Below are 23,317 nucleotides of genomic sequence, written 5' to 3' on the forward strand. Positions count from 1 at the left end.
TTTGTAAAATTCACGTGACGAACAGACAAATTTTTCTAAGAAAATGAACAGAACACTCAAAGTAGGACAGATTTATTTGATTCCGAGGTAGTGACTAACAATGCATGTCCGATTAGCAAACATTTTCAAGAATCACAGAATATCCAAATGGATACACAAAACGTGACAATTGCAGATACGCCATCAAACAGCACAGAGAATAGAGTAGGTAGTATTGGCATGGATCAAATTATGGCAGTATTGCTACAACATAGTGCATATTTCGAACAACTTAACACGAATCTCAGACATGACTTTAGTGAAAATTTCAAACAACAGAAGAAAGAACAAGACGAGAATCTCAAACAACAATTTAGTGAAAATTTCAGACAATTTAGTGAACAGAACAAACAACAACTTAATGAAATTAATAAAAAACGAGACAATCTTAAAGAAGATTTTAAACAACTTAGTGAACAGAACAAACACCTTAATGAAAAATTAGACAACAATTCCAGACAGCTTAGTGAACAGATTAGAGCCGTTGCCGCGCAGTGTCATGATACTAAGGAATAATTACGTGAGGAAATTGAGACTTGTGCTAGGAAAAGTTGTGAAGAAATTAGATCTGTTGCCCAAGAATTAAGGGATATGCAAACAGCTACAACAGAATCACTTAGAGACGAAATTAATGCAGTCGGTAAACAATGCTCTGAAAAGGCAACACAATTACGCGACGAGTTTAAATTAATGACAGCAGAAATTTCGCGCACAATGGATGCAAAGATAGACACGAAATTCGACCAACAGAACACTCAAATTGATGAACGTTTTAATCTTCACCTACAAAACAGTGATACGCGTTTCCGTAAATTCATACAGGAACAGAATAAAGTAAAACGACAAGTCATGGAAACAATTACTGCACAGAGACAGGAAGACAAACGTAAATTGTTTGCGAAAGCAAAAACATACGTAGACAACAATATTGCTACAGTATCGGATAAAATTAATACCATCGAACAGTTGAACACCGAATTGCGTGATGAAATTTCCGATCTTAAAACAAAAACAGATACACACACAGTAGACTTTCAGACAGTGACCGACAGACTTGAACAATTAGAACTAATTCAGGATCCCGATGTCATCAAAGCTGACGTTAAAAAATTGAACGAAACCACACGTAAAATACAAAAACAAATTAATGCTTGTGACACTAAAAACGATGATCAGGTAAAAATACTGACTGAAAAATATGATGAATTGGCCAGTCGTATTGATGTTATCGAAAGTAATAATGATAACAAATCAGACGATACTTCACCGATTTCGTTTAATCAAACACCTGAATTCCAAAATTTACAGCAGACGATCAGTGAGATAGATTCGTCCAATAATACATTACGTAGAAAACTGTCGACTTTACAGCAAGAGGTGACAGAGATAAAAAATATTTCAGTCAATAACACGTCACAGCATACGGCACATTCCGAATATTTGTCACACTCACACAGCCAGTATAATGTAGGTAATTTACAGAGAGTACATGACTTAGATTCGAACAATCACAGACAAATAGATTCTCATACAATTCTGAACCTGTTCAAACGTACAGAGACGATAATTTTGATTACAAACATTTTCTATCAGTGAGAAAATTTAAATTATATAAAAATGACAGAACACAGATTCACCCCTTGGATTGGATACAACAATTTAGCTTTGCTTTTCCACCGACTTGGCCCATAACGCACAAACTTGAATTTATTTGCAGTTTTTTGGAAGGCGAACCGGCAACTCGTATGAGACCGATCACGAGACAATGCTACTCGGTAGAAGAATTTCAGAATGCTTTTCTGTCAGCGTATTGGTCGAAGACGACACAGTGCAGAATTAAGGATCAACTAATTAGTTTACCGAATTATGAGAACTCAAATTTTTCTACTGTCACGCAATTTTTTGAGCACATGGTCCAACAAAACCAGTACCTAAGTGAACCTTACAGTGAGTCTGCACTTATTCAATTATGTATTTCTAAATTACCACGGTCATTAAGAGTGTCACTTTTAACGGGTCAGCAGAAGGAAAATATTTCGGCATTCAGAGATCTGTTACAGCTTTTGGAAATGCAGCAATCGGATTATTCCTTTATAAACAAAAATTTTTCATATAGTAACCAAGGCCAACAAACTTACAATAATTACGATCAGCCACGCAATTTCAATAGCAAAGGTAATAGACTCTTTAGGAACGACAACCACCAGAACTCTAATAACAGAAAAAAATTTAATTATCAATATCGTCAAAATTATCAGCAACAGCAAACACATTTTGGTACAATAGAAGTTTTCCTGCGCAACAGCATGAAAGGCAGCCGGTTAGCATACCTAACCAACAATACAGTGTGCAAGGTCAGCCAGGCTTTAATGTTTCGCCGCGTACGCGTATAGCGTCAGCCCCAACAAATGGTAGCGCACAGCAACAAGGAAATAACTACGTGCAGAAAACACAGTACTTCAATTCCTATCGCAATGCACCGTATAGGAATGACTATCACGACAGACATAAAAACAATGAGCACAATTTTCAGCGTACATTTAATTACAGTCGATCTAATCAGCAGCAAGAACATCTGTCACAGCATATAATCATGAATGAATCAGACAGTAGATATCATCCAAAACGTAATACGTCTGGAAAAAATAATAGAACAGTTCAAATAGTCGAAATGCCACAGCATCTTCCCGAAAATAACAACACGTCAGATAGAATTTGACTAGATACAGTACAGGTTGCACAAGCACTATTTTTGACATGCAGAATGTTGTTCACGAAAATGTTATTACTTTTGACGACATCCGAGACACTCTTTTGCAGGAAAGACCAGTTGTTCAGAAAACCATTTCACATCCTGTCATCGAAATTAAAATTGGTTTATCGAAATTTTCAGCAGTAATCGATTCCGGATCACCTATGTCAGTAATAAATGAAGAAACTTTCAACGAGTGTAACAAAGAGATTACCTATCCTACATTACCATTAGGCAAAACGAAAGTAAAAGGAGCAGTATCTAGTAAAGGAGTAGACGTTAAATTACAGACACATTTATCATTTTGTATTGCAGGTCACACATTTCACTCAAATTTTTGGATTGTTCCCTTATTGACAACAGACGTTATTCTAGGTACGAATTTTCTGGTACAACACGACGCAGTTATTGATTTTCAAAATTCTATTTAATGTTAAAGGATAAAAATGTACAATTGGCTTTAGAATTTCAGCACTCATTATCTGCAGAAGGACAAACAATTAATTGTACTGAGGTCATTTCCGTATCACGTAGCATAGACTGTAATTCCACATTGTTCACAGATACGTACGTACATATTTATAATACTCCAGACTAAGCTGACTATGACGTAATACAGATGATTTCTGATAAAGTTAAACAGAGCAGTGCAAATACAGACGACGAACTCACGCAACTACACAAAATTCTTTTACAGCAAGCTCCAGTTTTCGACAACATTCCTGGTACTATGTCCGGTTTTATGTATGAATTTCAAGTCAAACAGCACGACACATTTAAAGCCAAACATTATCCTATTCCGTATATTCATAGAGAGCAAGTTAAGAAAGAATTGCAAGATATGCTCGACCAAGGAATTATTGAACCAGCAGTTAGTCCGTACATAAACCCGCTCCATATTGTTAATTTTAAAGGATGGCTCACTTCGCCTCGTGCTTGATTCGCGTCACATCAATGACATTATTATTAATGAAACAGATCGACCACAGACACTAGAGGAACTACTACAGAAATTTCACGGTACTGCTATTTATTCTACATTAGATCTGAAATCGGGATTTTGGCAAATTCAGCTCCATCCGAACTGCAGAAAGTACACAGCATTTCTCTGTTTTGGTGACTGTTATCAATTTTGTAAATTACCATTCGGTTAAACTATTTCTTCAGCAGCTTTTATTCGCGGTTTGAATACAATACTTCCGACAGAATTTAAAGACAGAATTACAACGTATGTAGACGACATTCTTATTGCAGAAGCTAACTGGTCTGAACACAATCTGATTCTTGAACAACTGCTGCAAACTTTTCGTGCACAAGGACTCACAGTTAATCTCAGTAAATCGCACTTTGGTAAAACGTCTATAAAATTTCTTGGACATGTAATTTCAGCAGAAGGCATTACGCCTGACCCGGAAAAACTTCAAGCTCTACGTGACATTACTGTTCCTACGACGAAAAAACAACTACGCAGCTTTTTGGGCTTAATTAATTATTTTCGTAAATTTATTCATTACTCTGCTTTAGACACCCCTAGATTATGTCAATTGACAGGTAAAAACACTATTTGGTCCTGGGATAGGCAAGCACATTCTGAATTTGTGAACCTGAAAGAAGCCTTGTTGAATGCACCACTTTTATCACACCCAGATCTTACCAGAAATTTTTCTATTGCCACCGACAGCTCTAACACCGCTTTAGGCGTACATATTTTTCAGGAAATTGAACTGGTCTGAACACAATCTGATTCTTGAACAACTGCTACAAACTTTTCGTGCACAAGGACTCACAGTTAATCTCAGTAAATCGCACTTTGGTAAAACGTCTATAAAATTTCTTGGACATGTAATTTCAGCAGAAGGCATTACGCCTGACCCGGAAAAACTTCAAGCTCTACGTGACATTACTGTTCCTACGACGAAAAAGCAACTACGCAGCTTTTTGGGCTTAATTAATTTTTTTCGTAAATTTATTCATTACTCTGCTTTAGACACCCCTAGATTATGTCAATTGACAGGTAAAAACACTATTTGGTCCTGGGATAGGCAAGCACATTCTGAATTTGTGAACCTGAAAGAAGCCTTGTTGAATGCACCACTTTTATCACACCCAGATCTTACCAGAAATTTTTCTATTGCCACCGACAGCTCTAACACCGCTTTAGGCGTACATATTTTTCAGGAAATTGAAGAAGATGGCTCTACAATAATTAAAAACATCGCATTTGCAAGTCGCATTCTGTCACCTGCTGAAAGAAATTATTCTGTTACAGAACTGGAAACGTTATGTGTTGTTTGGGCTTTTACAAGATTTAGGCATTTTCTTTATGGAAGACATACCACCGTTTACACAGACCACAGAGCGATACAACTTTTGCTTTCGGCTAAATTTACACACGATAGATTAAGCAGATGGAAACTTTATCTACAGGAATTTAATTTTACAATAGTTCACATTCCTGGCACACAAAATGTTCTAGCAGACGCACTGTCTCGTTCTCTCGGCAACAATCAGCAAGACATCGCAACCAACTTCTGCAAAGCAAATTTCAGCGTCATGTACATTCAACAAGTTGCATTTGAAAACTTCATTTCGTCGTCATTACAGGACATAGCACAAGAGCAGAATAAAGACAACGTGTGGAAAGAGATTAAACACCTCTGGCAAGATAGGAATAATGTTACGATTAGAAACCATTACACTGTACGCAATGACATTCTGTTTCGCCGCTCTCATCCTGACAGCAACAATTGGTTATTATGCATTCCTGATGAGCTTGTTAACAAATTAATCTGGTATACTCATTTAAGTTACGCACATTACGGCGCTAGAAAATGTTTTCTTATACTGAGACAGAACTGTTATTTTGCCAACATGGAGAAACGTATAAGACGAGTTTTAGCGTCATGTAAAATCTGCCAGAAAGCTAAGTCAGACACAACTTCTCATATTCCTCCATTACACCCCATTGTACCTGTTAAATTAAGACATATGGCCGCTGTAGACATTTTTGGCCCGATTCCCAGAACTAATAGAGGTTTTTGCTTCATCTTTGTCGCTGTTGAACTCACTTCAAAATTTGTTACCTTCACTCCATTACGCAAAGCTACTGCTAAAACTGTTTCGAAGGCATTTGTAAAACATTTTCTATTTCATGTAGGGCATGTGTTGAAAGTAATTTCCGACAATGGACCACAGTTTCGATCTGCTATATGGACACGTATGTTACGAGCTAGAAACATTTCTCTGATCTATATATCAAGGTACCATGCTTCTTCGAACCCTTGTGAACGATTAATGAAAGAAATTGGTAAACTGTGTAGAATATACTGCCATAAAAGACATATTGATTGGGACACACTCATACACTCATTCCAGGATGTAATTAATTCCATACCAAATGAATCCACTATGCTATCTCCATCTGTTATACTGAAAAATGTTGAACCACATAACAAAATTAAAGAATTAGTAAACTTTCCTACATCTCGTCGACTACGACACCATGAAATAATTGACATTGCGCTGAACAACATCAAACGTGCCGCAGAGCGCCGGAGAAGACAACAAAAACAGGTTTGTATACGCCGTGACTTTCACGTTGAACAGAAGATATTAGTACGTACACACTATTTATCCAACAAAATAAAAGGTAGGTGCAGTAAATTTGAACTTCTATATGCAGGTCCATATCGGATTCGCAGCATTCCTCACCCCAATGTTGTACACTTCGAAACTTTGAGAACCAGAAAATCCAAAGGAAACCACCACATATCGAATATTAAACCTTTTATTGAATGACGATACTTTATGATTTAACATGCTGTAGTGCCATTTCATAATTTTTATGACCACTTATGCAATTATATTCACATGAATACTTACTAATGATTGTCGTATTTTTCTTGGCAAGTGCCCGGCAAAGTAAGGTTAGCAGGTCGCTTTCCTTGTCGTTACACATCAGACCGTGCATATTTTCCAGATGAATTTACACGTTTTATGACCACTTATGCAATTATATTTATATGACTACTTACTGATGATTGTCGTATTTTTCTTGGCAAGTGCCTGGCAAGGTAAGGTTAGCAGGTCGCTTTTCTTTTCGTTTCACATCAGACCGTGCATATTTTTCCAGATAAACTTACGTATCTTATGAATAATTATGCAATTTTGCCTAGTGACATATTAATTTTAATTTTATTAAATTCTCTCTCCATTAAAGTCTTTAATTCTCGCCTCTATTAACTACACAACATACAAGCTGGACACAAAGAAGGTCACATTTCTTGTCATCATTTTTTTATGTATGTACAATTGTTTTCATGTTTTGTTTGTATGCACTATGAAATAGTTAAGATATAACACACACCAGTTGACTTTGACATTTTTGCCCTATGATATCTCAACATCGTGACTATTTTACATTTTTTGCTGCTGCATTGTGATATTCTGTGTACATTTTTGCATCTGAACACTGTCTATTTTTTTGACATATTATGTTTTCTGTCATGGTATGCTGTATGCTCAATTATGGTACTATAAACCAGTTTTTATTTAATGGGTATATGATTTAAATGCAAGACATTGATCTTTGTTCATCATTTTCAGAAAGAAATAACGTGTAAAGGAAATAAATTAAACAGAAATGGAATTTTACCTTCGGAATAAACGAAAGAAGATGCAAAAACCTTATGAGGAAGAGTAAATGGATCAGGATTAAGAAGCATTAACAAGAATATACTATACACATCGTAAAATAGCAGTCTTAACTAATTTTTTCTTTCAGAATACGAAGCGGTTGATGCAGGCTGACAGACAGAACTTCACATCTTAGTTTTAGTGATGAAATATGATAGAAATAAGGAATAGTATAATGAATAATGAAGTGACTTTTTGCAGATGATAATGAATGATGATGAATAATGATGAAGAATATGCTACTATGAATAATGAAGTTTTTCTTTACAGGTGATGATAATAATGGAGTTATGACAATATGGATAATGAAGTGATGGATAATGAAGTTTTTTTCTTTACAGATGAGGATGATGTTGAAGTTTATGTATTTATGCTATGTAGTTATTTAAGTATTTGTTGCAGTTCGTTTTGACAGTATGTGTTATATTGCATACTAGGATGACTGAATGTTTTGGAAAGGACAGCTAGGGAACACATTTTTTATACACATTTCACTACCTGTTAATTCGAAGTTCACTACTTTTCAGCATAAAATGCGTTTCTTCTTTCAGTTTAATAATCCATTTTTGTATATTTTGCAGGAGAAATTATTTATGAAATTGATGTGCTATAAGCAGTTGTTCATTAAACCCATGTCATTCAGGAATGTGATTACATATACTCTACTTGTTTCATAATCTTGCTACAGCTGACTCAAGACGAATGACGTTACACATCTTCATTTGCAGCAGTAATTTAAAAGCAAATATTTTCATTCCCCAGTAATTACCTAACGTAATGCATTGCTAGCAAAAAAATGAATGGCAATGATTACTTTCATTAGATTAATTATGTGCATTATTCTGTAATACTATGATGACTTCTGATGGTTTGCAATTAGGCAATGAGCGCCAATGTTCTCTGTAAAAACAATTCATGAATATTATTATGTAAACATTATTCTGTAATACTATGATAACTTCTGATGGTCCGTAATTAGGCAATGAGTGCTAATGTTCTCTGTAAATGACTTCCGATGGTTTGCAATTAGACAATAAGTGCCAATGTTCTCTGTAAAAACAATTCATGATTATTATTATGTAAACATTATTCTGTAATACTATGATGACTTCTGATGGTTTGTAATTAGGCAATGAGTGCCAATGTTCTCTGTAAATGACATCTGATGGTTTGCAATTAGGCAAAGAGTGCCAATGTTCTCTGTAAAAACAATTAATGAATATTATTATGTAAACATTATTCTGTAATACTATGATGACTTCTGATGGGTTTCAAATAGGCAATGAGTGCCAATGTTCTCTGTAAAGTGCCAATTTTCTCTGTAGATGACTTCTGATGGTTTGTAATTAGGCAATGAGTGCCAATGTTCTCTGTAAATGACTTCTGATGGTTTGTAATTAGGCAATGAGTGCCAATGTTCTCTGTAAATGACTTCTGATGGTTTACAATTAGGCAATGAGTGCCAATGTTCTCTGTAAAGTTACTCATGAACATTATTCTGTAAAACTACATACATGGTACAGAAATGTTCAATAACTGGGCAATGAGTGCCACCCATTACTAGTGTAATTCTCAATGAAGACTAGTATGTGACTTAATGTCCTTCACTTTCTAACCTAATTACCTGGAATTACTGCAATATCCGTTTGTCCTGTATATCCTCATGATCATGGAGCACTATATTTGGTTTTTGCACTAATTCTACGTTGTTGTAACAGACAAGAACGTGGTGTTGACACGACATGCTGTCCACCACCATGAGCGATGAAGATGCTATTATGGTCCCACTGTTTGGTGTACCTAATGTACTACCAAAAGGATAACATGGAATATTACTACAGCATTTCAGTGTCTTGGCTACGCTGATTAATACTTCTGGGAAAAGAACTTTAGATTGCCTCACTTGGTGTTGTGCTTCTGTAGAAAGTTATGGACTTTCAGTGCAGCTGCGTGCTACAACCATGACGCAATCCTTCCCTTTCCTATCCTAATTCTTGTGACATAGTAAAAAAACATCATTTTGCTATCATGACTTGTATTTATGGCCCATACATTTTTTTTGTGATTTGCAAATATGTTCTGAACTACAGTGCATGTGCACTTTTGTCATTTGTAAACATGATTTCTACTCATTGCATATACATTTTTGTGATTTTGCCATTTGTGAATATGTTCTGTACTCATTATATATATATTTTGTCATTACCTGATATGTTCTGTACTCAGTGCATGTGCACTATATTTACTTCATGTTCTACACCTATATATTTGTATATTCTGTGATTGTAAAGTTAGTTAGTTAAGAAAAAATTTGTTGCTCATGGCAAGTCCAAATGACTCACCATCGCTGCCAAATTTTTGCCCCCCCCCCCCCCAGTGGAGGGTTATGAAACACGTATGTATTCATTACCAGCGATGGCGAGGCATGACAGAATCTCTGACCAGAGAGTTATTTATCGTTGGTAGTCTGCACTTGACTGTGCAAGAGTTCAGTAGTGTGTGGCGAGTGGACAGGGAGAGTAGTCAGTTGGAGAGTAGTAGCAGTCTGGAGCAGTTGCATGTAGCGAGTGGACGGTTGTACTGAGCGGGCGTCGGCATGCGTCGACGGCGTGCTGTTCTTCCGAATCTGGTCAGGATTGTGGTGGACGATGTGTATTATTGTTGAAGGTAATGAAGCAGCATTGCGCTAATAATGTATGGTAATTGTAATTAATTTGTTCAAGAAATGCCCCAATAATAATTTTTTTATAAAGTAAATCTTTTAAAGAAAAGTAATCATTTTAATTTAAAGAATTTTTACACCCTTTTGAAGAAAAAGCATTCATTTCAATTTAAAGAATATTTCCTATGCATTTCCTCCAAGTATGAAAATTAAATATACGCCAGCATTGCACGGAGCTGTGCCCAAAAATAAGAGCAGATATAGATGCAGTTTACTGATGTAAGAACTTTGGTTTTTGTGTTCAGGTTTAATTATTTCACAGGGCCGAAGGTCAGCGCTGCTGTCCTTATAAAATTTATCGGGTTTAATTATTGCTGTTGAGATGTTACATTCAGTTGATAGATCATTATTTAATTAGTATTATTGTGGGTTTAATGATCAATCATCTTAACGTTAATTTTGTGGGGAGTTTACATTTGGGCCATTATTATTCTTTAATTTTGCAAGGAGGTTACGCTTGGGTCATTTTTATTATTCAGTTTTGTGCGAAGACAACATTTGGCACATTTTTTTTCATTAACATTGACTTTCAAATTTCTTGCGGGGAGCTTACAATATGAAAGATCAAAAGATCAGGTTTGTGCAGTATTTCACTTTTACAATGTTGTTCCATTATCTCATCGAAAGCTACCTGACAGTCCAAACTCCACACCCATACTGTATTTTTCTGTAAAAACTTGTTCAGATATGTCAGATCCAAGGACTATGTTTTTACATATTTTCTATAAAAATTAGATAACCGAAAAAGACCATAATTCTTTCTTTGATCTTCATTTTGAAAATTTTACTATGGCTAGGATTTGATCACTCTCAGCCAAAATTCACTCTTCAGTAATGCTGTTCCCATGAAAATTTGATAGTCTCACAGTACATTTGCATTGTTCTAGTTGTAATGTCATTCCCCCATTCTTAATTTCTCTCCAACTTAGCTTCAGTTTGGAACATTCTGTTATCATTTACCAAAATGTCATCCATAGAAATAGTCAGTTTTGGAAAAAATTCACTTTCGAAAACAAAGTGCAATGCCTGAATAAATTCTGCCCCAGAAATTTTTAAGTCAAGTGGTACTACACAGTATTGAAAACATTTCCAATTATATGAGAATGGAAAGGATATTCTTGAATCAAATTTTAATGCAATTTGATGGAATCCATAAGCAAATCGAAACTAGTCATATATTTAATATCTTCCAATTTATTTACTAATTCATGTCTCTTTTCAGGGTGATTTGTTTCCCCATCTAAAAATTTATTTTAGTATCTGGAGTCCGAAACAAGCCTTTCTCCCTCACACATTTTTGAGACTACTACTAACAGGTTACCATACCAATTACAACTTCTCTCTATTATTTTCCAAATTTACCTCTTCTGTAGTTCACCTTCCTTTTGCGGATTGGTACACCATAAGGATTGATAAAGAATGGATCATGTGGTCTCAGCTTCAGCTTACATTGGTAATTCCTCACCCTCCATAGTTTTTCATCAAGGATGTCACAATAATCTTACAAAAAATTTGCTGCTTCCTTACTTACATTCTGAACATGCGTCGTATGTACCTAAGCCACCTCCCATCTAAAGCAAGTCATGTTAATTGTGCATGTCATTTCACCAATAAGTGTAGTATGTGACCGACTATTATTGGCTCTTGTATTCTGATCCTTGTGTGGAAGAAGGAACAATTAATCATTTTGAAAGTGAAGTTAACAGAGGATAGTGACATCCTATTGCTTTTGATGCCTCAGGGTTCATATGCACAACACATTTCTGCAGAAAAATCTCTCGAGGGGATAAAATTACCCTAGGTTATATTAATTTTCTACAAGGTTGAGATGTACTGTCCCTAATAGGAACCTAGTACTTTCATCAATGAGAAGTCTATGGGACAAAAAGCTTTGTGCATGTGTAAGCTTTTCTCTTTGCACAAGGTTATTAACTGCTTTGGAGTCACCAGAAGAAATACTTCTGTGCACTTGAAACAATGCCACCTTGTTGACATTGGTCGAAACTACACTGCCAGAACTTTTAGAACTTCCCAATTCACTCAAGATTTATTGTTGCAACAATGCATATGGAGTGCATGAACTGATAACATTTACAAATCAGTAGCACATGTGATTCTGCTGTACCACCTATCAATGCATACTGCAAAACCCATTTTAGTACATAGTGTAGCCTCCATGGATGGCGATTCAGGCGCTGACTCTGGCTTCCAATCGATCAGAAAATGACAAGTACTACCCTGGGATGCATTATCCCACACCTTGTAGCGTTGCTCTTGGGGGACGAAAATAAAAAGAACTGTTACTTTGTTTTTTAATGTCGAAAAAGTGAATATTTTGGTGGGCCACTTGGCAACAGAATCAGGGATTTATTACGCTATTATAGTAACATACGTTGACCATTAAATACCTGAATAAGAGCAGCATATTGATATATATATATATATATATATTTGAGATTGCTCGGAAGAAACATCATTTCTGTGCATTTTTATAGTCGCGATGTAGTCATACCCGGAACAACACTAAGGGACCAGAAGATTTATAGACTTTAAAAGAAATGCAACACTACACGGTTAAAAAAAAGTTGGTTCAGAAATAATAGGAAAACGATAATGTTCCTTCTGCCTCATGCTGCGTTCGGCCCATCAGCGTGATCGTAATTTCTGATGAAGTAACACAAAAATAATTATCATTCAGTTAAATCAGGAGATGGAATCATCAAGGTTAATTTACGAAAATAAGCACACTTATCTTTAACACACTTTTTTTTAATGCTACGTACCTTTTCATATTAAATTACAATAGATGACCATTGTGGTTAAATACTTTATACATAACAGTCAAAATGTCCTCTTGATGCTGTCTGTTCGATATCAGTTACAAGAAACTACATCTTTTCTGATTAAAAAAAAATAACAATTAGCATATTTTCACATCAAATATAAAATACATTTGTGGAACGCAGCAAGTCCGCGTCCGCCTCTCATGGAATACAAACAGTAAAAGGTGAGGCGCGAAAAGCCTCATTTGTCTTGAAACAACAGAATTCTTTTTTTATACCATTAATCGATACATGTACATAGAGATTTACTGGCACCGCGCAAGAACGGCAAAGATAAAGAATAATAGATTCTGTCACTGCTATGCGATGATTCATTTCTTTTACTTTACAATTTTTCGATAACTTTAGGCCATCAGGCGTTTACTATTGAGCGTATATTAATGTTTGTGAGGCGAAAATTACTAATATTACACTGCCTCCCATGAGGAGGGAAGGAATACCGAAGGTATTACTTTCATCCTCATGCCCATTGGAATATTTGTAATTTTCGAGTGTAACATACAGGTTATTAAAAGTTTCATTTTATATTCATTCCATAATAAAAGAATTAACGTTTCAATTTGTAATTACTGACGGTGGATCATTGTGAATTTGTTCTGTTTTCTATCAGTGTTTGCATGGATTCAGTCTTTCTTGGTGATTCTTAAAATTAAGGCTATAAGTACACATATTTACAAAATTTATAAGGAAATAGAGTCACACTTCATTTTTCATCGTTGCAAAAGTAATTTGACTATCACAACTGGTACACAACTTTCTGTTTTGACAGTATTCATTACATTGTCATCGTCTTGTCGATTGATTGCCTTGTCCGTCGTCGCACTTAATTATACATTTATTTTCGTCGCACATACACTATTTATGATAGACTTGGATTGTAGAGCGGCCACTGGTGATGGCTTCGAAAAGGAAGTCCATATCGTTCACTTTCTGGGCTCGAGTGTGGCTCTCCGAATTATTTCACATATGAAACAGATAAAATGTCTTATATTAGAATAGCTTACAAAACTAATTTTATATACATGTGGGATGGGATATAAAAAGGATTGGATCCTTTGACGTATTTTCGTGTGCTTATTTTCATTCGTATCGTGACCTCTCGTCAAAGTTTACATTTCAACAGTGTTCAGAGGTGACCTTGTCACTTGTGTCTGTGTACAATCAGTCATTATAATAATTACGTTAACTTCTCTATCTTAGAGTCTCTCGGAAGGTTTATGATACATACAAAATGTTTTCAGTACTGGGTGTGAATGTTTTTACCACAGAATGTAGCGCACAGCAACTGTGTTGGCGGTTGAACGTTTACATTATTTCGTCACGTGGTGGCTGTCCGCCTCCACTGTTGCGAGCAATCTTGAAATTCAGTCTGTGCGCGCGCACGTGACCGGAGCTTTCTTGCAGAGCGTTGATTTCGCGCTTGAGGTGCCGTGCGTCGCTTTTGTTCGGCGGATCGTGGCTTTGTGATTTTTAGATTGCTGGAGGGAGCTTCTGCCACCGAAACTGCCTCACATCACTTCCTGTCCACTATCCAATTACGGATTCACAGGTAAGTGGTAGCTACCACTGCAACTGCATGTGTGGAATGACACTGATTATTACATACTGCACACATCAACGAAATTGTTCACACATATGGTGCAGTATAATACTGCCACTGAAAACCGTCGAACTTTAAAACTTCACTTGCACTGTGGTGAGCGTCTGCGTGAACGGTGTATTAAAAGAAATTCTCACGTCATAACATCACACGGTGTTTACAAGTTGATTTACATACTAATATTTACAGGAGTTCATTTAAATCGATAAATAATCTAATTGACCACTTTGAATCAAAACAATTGTTTCTCAATTAGTCTTTTTTTTTTATTTATGCCTACGGTCACAGGTAGGCTATTATGAGTCCTTTTTCTTTGACCAAATTCATTCCAATCTCCTTTACAAATTAATTTCATTCATAGTAATCTTTATCACGCTTGCTTATTCATTTTGTAGGCCCAATAAATTTTTTTAGTGCTCATCTTATTTAGTGACTTGTGGGGGGAGCTTCATTTATGTCAAAAGTTTTTCTCGTATGTGCTTGTACTTAAAGAAAGTTCGAGGACAGATTTGAAAATAGCAATTCCGCCTCTGAGTTTCGTGTAGAAATACAAACAGTCGAAAAAAAAAATGGGAAAAGCGGGCCTACTCGCTGATCGTCGACAGAATTTAAATTACTCCTCAACCAGGTCGAAAATTTAATTTACCTTGCGCATTACAAAAGCAATATGCGCGTCGCGAACCTACTCATTTTTATATGTAGTGCCTCACTTCCTAAGCACACGTGCATCTTTACAAGTTGATCCTGAGGAGTGGATAGGATCAAGGATCTTAAAGGATTTGCACTTAGGAAAGGGATTCAATAATCACATAATCACAGAGAAAACAATAAATATTGCAGTGCACACTTAAAATGAAATCTATCACTTCAAGCATGTATATCTAATATGTATCTTGCTGCAGCTTGCTTACTACTCGTTGCTCATTTCTTAGACTAAGCCAAGTTTATGCATTACGCATTTGGGTATTAATTATCATTTGTATATATAAGCCTCTCACTAGCGTGTTGTTGTTTGCTGCTGTCGCTACCTGTGAAGCTTGGGCGAGATCCTTATTCTATGTGCTGCTAGCTTGTGAATTTGCAGTATCGCTAATGCTCAATAGTACCGTGAAGTTGCCATAATAAACCATGTTACTCATATCTTCTTTTACTCAGCTTGTTTATAGTCTGGACTCATCTTACTTTGCGTTATATAATAAACTTCCTTTTTATTCCATCACGCTTTTACTTAAGGTTAACGTCAGGCCTTTTTAGAACAATTGCACTGCGTTATCAATCTGTTCCTGCTTAATCCTACGTATCTGTTCACTTCAAAGAGATGTTATTTTATCGCTGGCACAGCACTGTGCTGGAATTTACAAGTTAAATCTACCGACTGTTTTACGCTAACAGGTGGTGCCTTATTTACGTCACCTTTGAAAATAGGGAATAACCTCATGGAATCGAATCTTTCACACAACTTTCCTCTTTTGTCTGGACGTTTAAGTATTTCCTTTTAAAACAGATCATTAATTTGTCCTCGATTAAATTTCACTTACTAATACTAAGCACAGATAATCATAATTTTCATATTACTATTTAGTGAGAGAAGTGCATTATTCGCTCCTTCCTGCTCATTCTCAAATTACTATTTAGCGAGAGAAGTGCATTATTCGCTCCTTCCTCTTTCCTCATTTTAGTACCTCGGGGCTAATTAATACCTCTCGAGTACATCATTTTCCTTACATACTAACTTATAACTAAAATTGAAAATCGCCTCTAGGACATGTCCTCCTGTTTGCATAAAGATTATTCATGTAAATACTTGTCTACAACTTATTCTGTATTTTATTTTCCAGACGCGTTGTTTTAATACATAAGGTTTCCTTTCAGCACCGGTTAACGTCCGTAGTCAGTTCAGTTCCGTTCTTGTTACTCATTGGTTAATCCTGATCTCCAATACCTTAGAATTTTCATACAGCTTAAATTAACTTAATTCCTGGCGTTATAAAATTTTCTTAAATCCTGATGGTGGAACAATCCTTTGATTTTATTCGTGGCAGGGTCAGATAACAAATAGCTACCAATGTGTGGTTTCCTCATTATCACAAAGGGACCTTCATAAATGTGTTGCCACTTATGATTCTTCTTTAACAACAGGGATGGTTTAAAGTGAGTCCTGACTAATACCTTTTCTCCTTCTTTGAAATCTATAACTCTGTTTACCTTCTTATCAAATGCCTTTTTTCGGAGGTTAGCATACGTTGTCAATGATATGAGAGCTTGCCTGATTTTTGCGTCTAGGTCCAATTCGTTGTCTTGTAACTTTGGAAGGGGGTCTATCCATTCATTCCTCTCTTTTGATCTTGACATTAACTCATGTGGCGTGAATCCGGTCGACAGATGAGGAAGGTGGTTTACAATCTGTTCGAATGGTGTTACGAAGTCTACCCACTTAGATTGCTTATTCGGAATGTACGTCCTTATAAATCTGTTAAATTCTTTGAAGATTCTTTCTGTCGGATTCGATTGCGGTCGAAACAGGGATATCAAAATTTGTTTGATTCCATGGCGAGCAAGAAATGCACGCCACGGGCGTGATGTGAAATTTGAAGCATTATCAGACAAGATTGATTCGGGAACCCCGAATCGTGGGAAATAATCATTTTCAATGCGACGAATTATTGGATTTGCACAAGAAGATTTTACTGCGTACAGTCTTATGTGCTTAGAAAAATTGTCCAGGATTGCTACTAAGTATTTAGCGCCTCCCCTACCGGTGGGTAGTGGACCTGCTAAATCAATACTAAGAAGCTGGTTCGGCCTTTCAACAACTATTGGATTTAGTGGAATTGAAGTGGAAATGTTTAAGGATTTTGCCTTTTGACAGATGACACAGTTTCTCAATAATTTATGAATTCTCTGGTGTAGATTCGGAACATAACAGTAAGTCGAGATTTTCCTTTTACATTTTTCTGGTCCGTAGTGACCCCATGAAATGTGAGTGTACCACAGAAGATGTTCAATGAAATTTCGAGGGATGCAAACACACCACCTCTCAGATGACTCAGACGTCTTATGAAATAGCACTTGGTTATGAACTTTATAAAACTTGGACAACTTGTGGGCTGGATTTTCGTGAAGAATTTGTCTAACCTTTTTCCATTTTGGATCTGTATTTTGAAGAATCTGAATCTGCCTACATAACTGAAGAAAATACTTTCTGTGAATTGGATCTTTCATTAACAAAACTTTATAATTAGACATTTGTTCCACCAGTTCGCTGGTTTCTAGTAAGCCCTCAGGTGAGCGAGAAAGTGCGTCTGCTATAACATTATCTTTACCTTTTATATATACAATGTCAAAGTCATATTCCTGCAGGAATAAGCACCATCGAGTAAGACGAGGGTGTTGCAACTTGCATGTAAGGAGGAATGATAAGGCTTGATGGTCTGAATAGACTTTAATTTTTCTTCTATAGATATAATAGTTAAATCGCCTAAAAGCCCATATTACGGCAAGTGCCTCCAACTCCGTAACCGAATAAGACTTCTCACACTCTGATAACACTCGACTCGCAAAGCTAATCACTTGGATTTGCTCGTGTCCATTTACTAATTGAATCTGGAAAAGACAAGCGCCGATACCCACAAAGGAAGCGTCTGCAGTAATACAAAATTCCTTATCCATCTGAGGATGATGGAGAATGTTACTGTTAACCAGACTGTCTTTAATTTTCTTAAATCCGTCTTGGCATTCCGGCGTCCAATTCCAATGTGAATTCTTTTTTAAAAGGTTGTGAAGAGCGGGATTGTTCAATACCTGCTTGGGAACAAAACGTCTGAAAAATGACGTAAGACCGATAAATCCTCTCAGTTGCCTTTTTGTAACAGGGGTTGGAAAGTTTTTTATAGCAGACAATTTTTCCGGGTCGGGTTTAATTCCTTCAGGGGTGATGATGTGTCCTAAAAATTTAATTTCACTTTTTCCAAACTTGGATTTCTTAAGATTTGCTGTAACACCATACTCTCTGAATCGTTGAAATATCTTTTGCAGAAGGGCCACATGATCTTCCCAATTTTTCGATGCTACAAGAACGTCATCCACATAGACTGTTACCTCATCTAAAAGTTCAGGACCTAGTACATAGTCAAGGGCAGAAATAAAAATTCCGGAACTCACATTTAGTCCAAACGGTACAACTTTGAAATGGTAAGATCTACCTGCAAATATAAACGCAGTGTACTTCCTTGACTCCTGCACAAGTTTTACTTGCCAGTAACTGCTTTTCAAATCAAGGGTACTCAAATACTTAACTCCATGAAACTTCTGCAGATGCTCTTCAAGAGCCTCTAGTCTCGTTCTTATGGGTACTATAATTTTATTGATTAATCTTGCATCTAGGACTAGCCTTACGCTACCATCTGATTTTAGCACAGACAATAAAGGACTCGAATAAGGTGAATGAGATACTTCTATCACATTTCAGCGTAACATTTTCTTGATCTCGCACTTGACAGCTTCGCGTCTCGCATATGGAATGGAATAGCTTGTTCTACAGTAGGTTGAATAGGGCAGGACATCCATTCGATATTCAAAGCCTTTTATTAGTCCAGGTTTCTTAGAAAATACTTGAATGTAATCTCTTAACAAATCGTAAAGCTCATTCTTCTGTTGTTTGGATAATTCAATGGACTCACTAGCTTTACCGTATAATTCATTCTGACCGGGAATTAGGTCTTTATACTCATCGTCATTAACACTTTCAAGATCTGTCATGTCTTCTGTCTGACTGTACTGTTGTCTTTTAGTCCATGGCCGTACTGCTATTTGAAGCACCCCAAAGTTTGTCTTCACCTTACTTCTTAACAAATTTACAGTTACTTGTTGCTGGCTCGCTACTAGAGTACAGATTCCACACTCGATGTCAATTTTAGCTTTCGTCTGCCTCAAGAATTCCATACTCAGGATACATGGCACTGATAGGTTTTTAACAATAAGAAAAATGCACGTTACTGAAATAGACTCTATCTGGATTTGAAGCTGAGTCTGAAGATTTACACGTTGTGTTAGTGGACCAATTGCTCCCGATACGGTGCAACCTTGAATTGGAAGTGATAAAACTTTGCATACAGAGGATATTTCCTTAAATAAACATAAAGATAAGACATTTATATTAGCTCCTGTATCTACAATGGCTGTTACTGGTATGTTGGCAATTGATACTCTTATGGAAGCTTGAACTTGTTCGTCCCATACGTCATCATTGTCTTTCGTCTCAGTGTCTGCTACTAGATCATCCTGTAAGTTTGTCTCTTTGTCATACCTAATTGCTTTAATTTCGTGTGGACTAAGGGACAGGGTGCCCCCATTCAAACCTGCAGCATCCTCTAGGAGGCTCAAAGGTGCTGCTTTTAATTTTCCGCTCGACGCTTACTTTCCTGCTGATTTATATTTCTTAATGTTTCTTCCGTCTGGAACTGGTGTTGGTTTTGTGGTACGAACTCGGTTGGAAACGGATCTTGTTGTCCTGGCGTATTCGCTTGCGCATAATAAATTTCCGTATTATGCGGGCGTTTAGGCTTCAGAGTTCCCGAAGGTCCGTTCGCTTGTTGCGTGAAGTGTATATTTTGTGGCTGAAAGGTATTTTGCTGTGGCTTGTGTTGATTGTAACCGTTACTGAAAGGTGTACATTGGTCTCCACCTTGATTATGCCATTTATTTCTTTTCCACTGACGATTTGAATCGTAAGACTGATCGTTTTGATAATTACCGTTGATCGGTTGCGTGTTTCCATATTGCTGGGGCTGTGTGTTATAATGGGCATTTTCGTACTGAGGTGGTGACGAATTATATATTGGATTGTATCTCTGGCCGTTATTGTACTTATTTTTGTATTTGCTGTTGGAGTACGTAGTGTGTTTATTTTTGAAACCGTTGTGGGGTTGGTACTGGCTGTCGCTGTGACGCGCTTTCGCTCGGCCACCATTGTTGCCTGCGTATTCTGTATTGTGCTGGCCGCCTGCACTGAAGTGGGCGTTGGCAACATCAACTCTAGCGTCCTCGTAAATCAGATCTAACGAGTCTAACACAGATAGGAAAGTGTCCGTATCGTCCTCAGACACGTTTACTAACTTTTCTCTGATCGCAATCGGGAGCTTAGTTTTTAGAATCATAATAACGTCTTTGGCGGTGATCGGCGAATCCCAGAACTTGATTTTCGCTAAATACTTTTCAAAATATTTTCTCAAACTACCGCGCTTACTGTTAAACACTTCGGCGTTGTAAACCTCTTTTCTCAGGCGCTGCTGCACACCAGAACTCCAGAATTTAGCTAAAAACATCTGTTCAAACTCTTTGTAACTCTTACAAGAGTCGACCATTTCGGTTCCCCATAAGGCAGCATCGCCTACGATAAATCCACTAACGAATTGAATTCGCTGGCGGTCACTCCAGCTATTCGGGAAAATTCCTGAAAAATTTCGGAGGAACACGATAGGATGAATTTCTCTTTTCTGTGGGTGAAAGGTCGGAAAAATACGATGATTGATCACGCTTTCCTCCTGCATCAAACTGACAAAAGTGGGTGGGCTGGTACTCTGGTTAGCTTGTGCTTCTATAGAACTATGAGTTTGAGCGTTAACAAATGGTGAACGGTAATGTACCTGCTGTTGTTCATTACTTCGTGGTGAATTATTCCAGTCTCCTGACGTGGGTGGCAGGGAATTTTCAACTTGACATTTTAGTGTACGAACTTCATCAACTATCTGTTGACGCCATTCAGGTAAATCTTGAGCTAACGTTCGTCTTATCTGGCCTAATTCTGACATCACCGTGTCTCCTGTTTTTCCAGGGGCTGCCAATATTTCAAAGGTCACGTTTTTGACAGTTTCCCTGAGTTCGTTCTTGGCCTTGTCTTCTATGAATCCGTCTTTGTTTCTAATCCACTGTTGGTAGTGGTCGGACAATGCTTCAGCATGTGCCTTAACAGTATTCTTTATTTGATCCTCTACATTAAGAGTCTCAATCTGTTTGGAAAGATCATCAACAACATTCTCGATCGTGTCTACTGCGGTTTTAACTCCTTTGACCTCATCAGAGATTGCAGTATAATCTTCTTTTAAGGTCGCAGCTTGTTTTTGATATTGCATCACTTTTGAATTTATTTCTCCCTTGGCTGCTTCGATTTTTTCATCTAACCGTTTTGAAATATCCTCTATTTTTGACTCTACTTGTGTGTTAATTTCTAGCCTCATGGTCGTGATCTGACTACTGATTTGGCTTTGGACATTACCCAACAGGGTATTTAAATCAGCTGTTATGTCTGCCTTTAGTTCGGCCTTTACCGAATTTAACCGTGTATTTAGGTCATTTATCTCCGTTTGCAGATCTGTTTTTACTGAATTTATGTCTGCTTTTACTGAATTGCACAAATTTGTAAGGACCTGATTTTTATTATGCCGTCTTTCGGCCTTCTCTTTTTCCTCGCGGGCCTTTTCATCTAATCTTTCCTGTTTTTGGCTTTCGAACTTGCGTTCCATTATTGCTTCGATCATTGCAGCCAAGTCATTTTTTTCAAAAGCGGGAATAGTTTGCACACTAGGACCAGCTTCTAAAACTTCGGTCGAGGCTGCTTCTGCCTCCGCTCGTGTACCTATCGCGCGTGATCGTAATGGATAGTGAGGTCCATTCGCATCACCGCTGTCGTCTGGTTTTGTTTGTGTCCGCTGTTTACCGTCAGCCATGTTCATGAATTATTTGTCAAACGTCAAAATGCTACAGATATTGTTTGTCACTGCCGTCAGTCGTTTGTCTGTGACGTAGTGCTATGGCTTACTGGGACCTAAGATAAAATTTTAACTCTGGGTAACAACTGACGTTCATTTACGCCAAGAAGACAAGATGGTTCCTACTAATTACAAACAAATGAAATATCACCCGTTTTACCAGTTTTGAGCGTAGTTATCCGCCATATCGTAATTTTTTTTTATGCACTGACAACAATGGTACACTTTCACTGAATTTAACTACATAAGAATGGACTATGGACAAATTGAAATAAAGCTGTTTCAAGGCAAGGAAAGACAGGTTTACGTTCTGATCAACTCGAAAGATGCTACATCACTACGAAAGCTTGGCTACTGCGTATAAAAATTTGACTTACTATGGCTGTCTTGATACAGCTGGATACTCGCGTTTTTTGGTAATTTCATCAATCGTTATCCTGAATTAATTAAAAGGTTTTCCCACTTCTCTTTCTCAGTTGAATTGCATCCACATGAAAAAATGAAACAATTATTAGAACAAGAACTGAAAATTTTTTAAACACAATACATGAAATGATTTTTTGATCAAGTCCCTGTTCGGGCGCCAAGTGTAGCGTTGCTCTTGGGGGACGAAAATAAAAAGAACTGTTACTTTGTTTTTTAATGTCGAAAAAGTGAATATTTTGGTGGGCCACTTGGCAACAGAATCAGGGATTTATTACGCTATTATAGTAACATACGTTGACCATTAAATACCTGAATAAGAGCAGCATATTGATATATATATATATATATATATATTTGAGATTGCTCGGAAGAAACATTATCATTTCTGTGCATTTTTATAGTCGCGATGTAGTCATACCCGGAACAACACTAAGGGACCAGAAGATTTATAGACTTTAAAAGAAATGCAACACT

This window comes from Schistocerca piceifrons, chromosome 3 (assembly GCF_021461385.2).
Source record: "Schistocerca piceifrons isolate TAMUIC-IGC-003096 chromosome 3, iqSchPice1.1, whole genome shotgun sequence".
NCBI lineage: Eukaryota > Metazoa > Arthropoda > Insecta > Orthoptera > Acrididae > Schistocerca > Schistocerca piceifrons.